The following is a 4611-nucleotide window of genomic DNA, read 5'->3' on the forward strand; positions in this document are numbered from 1 at the left end:
CCCCACACTCCTCACATGCACCCACCCACCCCGTGAAAAACAATTAGTGATTCAAATTTTCTTTTTGAGAATTCTGTGTTTTCTTTCTTATAGATTTTATTTTGTAGTTTTTTTTTAAGTGTTGTTGACTTTATGATATGTTTATAAGTTAAATTAATTTGTGTTTGTATTACCCCCCAGTTTAAGAATCATGCTTTTAAAGAGATGTACAATCTAAATTGCATTTTGGCAGTGTGCGAAATATGTATCCACCTTAATCAGTAATGACTTCAAGAGAGAAACCACCACCTTTGTCTTATAATTTTCATGTTAACTAGAGGGCATTTATACAGCTACTTGTTGCCCTAGTTATGTAAGTGTGATTTTTACTTTTATTGACTGTCCCATTCTGGACTGTATCATTTTTATTGTTTATAATATGTGTAGATTGAAAGTTTTTATGGCTTTTTAAAGTGTCCCAGCCTCTCTTTATCTATCCACTTCTTTCTTGTATTGCAATGAAATGGAGTTTGGTATTTATTTCTTCCTTTTCTTTCAACTCATACGAGTTAAGTAGGCCAAGGGATGAAAGATGGTAAAGATATTGTGTTCACATAAGCGGGTGTTTACTACCAAATTTTATCATATTTGGTTCCTCAAATCAGGGGAACTTGGGTTTTCTGGCCAATGACTTCAATGTATACACTGACTACTAGTCTCACTATATTTGTATACCATCTTTCATCAAGGATTTTATCCTGTTCATTCATATTTTCTAGTTCAATTTTGGGGAAATGTGGTTTCAGTGTGAGTGGGTCTTTCTTTAACAATATTATCAGTATTAACAATTTACCTTCCCATTCAACCTGAAGTCTAATGGGTTGTATTTATCTCTGGTATCATTTTTCTATCTATCCACTTCCATATTATCCAAATTGCATTCCAGGTACCTTATTGGATATCTATCTATAATTGAGATATCTAATAATTGAATGGGTTTGGCTGAAACATATTTTAGCCTTTAAATGAACAGTGGACTATTGCGTATGACTATCCTGTAAAAGAGCAGCATTTATATTAAATTTTTTAATGCATGTATTATTGTGAAATCTTGTAGGTAGTTTTTTGAGAGGAAAGCTTTGTAAGGAGACTGTTGAGGTCTCGCTATTCGCTTTATTCATGTGTGATATCAGTCATAATATGTTTGCTTGTATGGTCAAATTGACCCATGTAAGAAGAATCGGAATTTTTTGTCCAATGGCTCAATTTTTATGTATAGCTGTGACATGTTTTTGAATAAATTCCAAACAACTTCACTGTGCATGAATAATTATAACATGAGAGAGCCGCTCTACCTCATTCATTCTTACTTGAACATTCTGTTAATGTACAATTATTTTTTAAAATTAACTCTTAAGACATATGGACAGGATAATTTCTCATCTGCGTTAGCTGCATTACAATTCATGTCTTCTAACAAATTTTTACGTATCAAATTATGGTGATGGAGCCAGTTCAAATGAGCACTTTAAAACTTGCCCATTCCGTTTTAGCTGAAGCAAACCGTCTGTTATGCTTTCACTGACATGTTCTGACTACAATTATAATTCATAGCATTACTTTTCATCTCAATCTGTTGTAACTTTGGAATGAAATGGGTTAGTCATTCTTCTTTCTTCCTCTGGTATTACTTTTCAATGGAAGTCTTTGACAGTTGAGTGAAGACTGATTCTGATAATTTGCTATGTAGTTTGTTCTTTCAGTAGCTATCCAAGCAGAGTTTCAGGATTAAATTGTTAGTGTGACTACGAAAAGAAGTGTACTGGTGCTATGTATTATATTTGGTACCTCAAAAGTTTAAATCAAAATAGCTAAGTTTTTGTAAATCTTTTATGGGATATTTTTCCCCATGGACTGTCAAAATCTGTTTATTATTGTAGCTGGGAATTTGTGGAATGTTTGCAAGACTCTGGAAGTTTTCCTGTCCATTGATTTCCCTCTTCTTGACTAAGACTGATTAACCAGTGTACTTTATGGAGTTAATTCCTCATTGTGTGAATTGTGTTATGAGGGTTAAATCCTGTCTGGATTAATTTGAGTCCTTCCATTGTCTTCATAATTTGATATAGTTAACTTGGTAGAGCTCTTTTTTTTTTCATATCTTCTTTTTGGTCCAGCTATCTGTAGGATTCTGCATGGTGAAGGCTGCCTTTTGCAGCTTTTTCTTTCTATGTGCCAACTCTCACTTTGGTGTCGATTGACTATGCCTATGTACTTAAATGACGTACTTGTGCTACCGCCATCTTTTATGTAAGGTTTATCTATAGCTTTAGAATGGGGTTTATTTAGTCTAGTTCAGTGAAAGGGGATGTTTAATTTCTGCTGAACTGCGTTACGATTGTTTTCTTGTTTTTCTTTCTTGTACGTAAAAAAAATAGCTGATAGACCCGGTTATTCTACTTTGTGCAATATGTTAAGTTCTACAGAGAAGAAAATATTTAGTCATGCTTGTTGCTAAAATGAAAATTGGTTGTTTAGGGAACTTCAATTGGAAAAATTTTATTTCGTGGTTGTTTCAATGTTTTGCTGTAGAAAGGTCTATTTAACCATAGGAAATGAGCCAAGCTCAAATTGTACCAACGAATATAGTGTTTTAACCCTTTATCAAAGTTTCTCATAGTTTAAAATTTGTATACCTGAATTCTTTTTCTCTTGTTTTTTGTTTAGTTATTTCTACAAAGTTTGTACCATTTATACAATTATGTACAAAGTTGTCTAACTTAATTAAATCAATGCCAGACATACATAAAGTTTTGATTTTCTCGGTTACCGATCCTTACTTAACTCCTTGACTTAACACACTTGATTTCAAGGATCGAGTGTTGTGTGTCTTCATACTCCATGCAGCCACAGGCAATAACAACTGTATGGTGCGGTGGGTTATGAAGGAGAGGATTCTTACGAGCCCGCCACGCTCCGCCACACCCCGGCACCCCACACTCCTCACATGCACCCACCCACCCCGTCCCGTCTTCCCCGTTTTATTACCCGGGTCCCCGGTCCCGCCCGTCCCGTCCCGCCCGCGGCAGACTTCGGGCCCGGGCGCGAAGGAGCCGAGCCGCGGCCGAGCGCGAGCCGAGCGGAGCCGAGCGCCGGCGGGGGCAGGGGGCGGGTCGGGCGGGGCGGGGCCGCTCAAAGGCGGGCCTTGCGCCGAGCGCCGCGCCGCGCTCCAACCCAACCTCCCAGCCCAACCGAGCACCACCAGACCACGCTGGTCAATACTCGCCCAGAAGCAGGCGAGGGAGGTCGAGGCCGAGGCACCATGTGAGCGCGCCTCGCAGCGTCCCGCACCGTCTCGTTCATGTCGGCCCGTGTCGCGAGTGTTTCTCTGCCGTCCCCCCTCCGGTCGGGGGCGTGCTCGTCCCCCGCGAGGACTCCACCGCGTCGCGAGTGAACGCCTGCCCGGGGACTGGACTACTGCCCCTCGCCGCCAAGGCCGGCAAGGGCCTCCCGGACCGGAGCGCCCTGGACCCGACGTGAATGGGCATTCCTCCTGTTAACCTCACTTTTCGTCTTGGTTGACAGTGCGCGGAAGGGGAGTGGTGGTGGTGTTGTCAGTGAGGGGAGGAGTGTGAGAGTGTGTGTGCGATCAGACCCTCCGACTGTGTTTAGTGATTGTGTGATCGGCTGGTGTTTTGGCAACCCCACCAAGTGAAAGGATACATCGGCAAGCTCTCCCATGGATATATGGACGTTTCTTCTTGTTGCCGTAGCAGGTGAGGAACCCTTCAGCATCGACATGAGCTATGCACGTCGCCATGGGCGATTCTGACACCATGTTGCGTTCGTCTTTGGTCCCAACTTGTGTCTTGAGTCTTGCCGACGATGGACTGCACACCTTTCCCTGGCGGTCCTGCACCTGGGTGGCATACTCGCACCCCTACTTAATTAAGCCCTGCCCTGGGGCCTTTCTAGCCGCCGAGGTGTAGTCCCAGCCTCCAGGCCCTCGTTTCCTCATCATCGCTGTTTCGAATCCAGCCTCCTGGGCGGCAGGTGCACGTCCACCCCGCAGGGGACCCCCCGTCGCCGCCAACCCCGCAAACGCTGTGCTCTGCCTTCAACGCACGTCGAGCAGGGGGATCCTGGTCCTGCGCGCGAGTAAGCTGGAGCTGCCGCTGCCGGGGTGAGAACGACCTGGAGCCGCCGCGGAGTACCCGGCCACCCGGCCCGTCCCACGGGGGCCGCGGGACATACCGGGACGTGACTGGAGTCAGGACGACTCGGGGACTCGGAGAACGACGCGACGCGACGCCGCACGATCCGCGAGCACTGCGGCACGCCCCCGCCGCCCCCGACCGCGGCGGCGCTTCCTGATGCGCTGATTGTCGCGCTGCTGCTGCTGGAGAGCGTCGTCGGGCAGGGCTGGGGGCGGGGGCCGCCTCCTCGACGCCGTGCTCGCAGCGGCTTTGGCAATAACGAGCGCCGCGCTCTCGCGCCCCAGCAGCGCCTGCAGCTCGTAATTGTTAAAAGTATTTCATTCCTCCGCCAAACTTTGGCGCGAGAGCGGCGGCACATCTGATAGATAGTTCTGGGTGGGAACAGCTTGCGGCGGGGCGGTGGTGGTCGGGGGTG

The 4611-nt window shown here is 45.7% G+C and overlaps 2 protein-coding genes across 2 annotated transcripts in view; both read left to right on the forward strand.

Annotated features, from left to right (window-relative positions):
• LOC113212042 (plastin-2) overlaps positions 1–1295 on the forward strand; it is a gene marked incomplete in the record, with an annotated part of 27584 nt that extends 26289 nt beyond the window's left edge. Inside the window, 1 exon segment of the mRNA XM_026430612.2 lies at positions 35–1295.
• A 1890-nt stretch (positions 1296–3185) lies between these two features.
• Positions 3186–4611, forward strand: part of LOC127749790 (uncharacterized) — a 146758-nt gene continuing 145332 nt past the window's right edge. The window contains exon 1 of the mRNA XM_052269474.1: positions 3186–3755. The gene's annotated coding sequence lies outside the window, so the exon portion shown is untranslated. The remainder of the gene's footprint in view (positions 3756–4611) is intronic.

Source organism: Frankliniella occidentalis, unplaced genomic scaffold, assembly GCF_000697945.3.
Source record: "Frankliniella occidentalis isolate FOCC.00 unplaced genomic scaffold, Focc_3.1 Scaffold93, whole genome shotgun sequence".
In the NCBI taxonomy this organism is placed as follows: domain Eukaryota; kingdom Metazoa; phylum Arthropoda; class Insecta; order Thysanoptera; family Thripidae; genus Frankliniella; species Frankliniella occidentalis.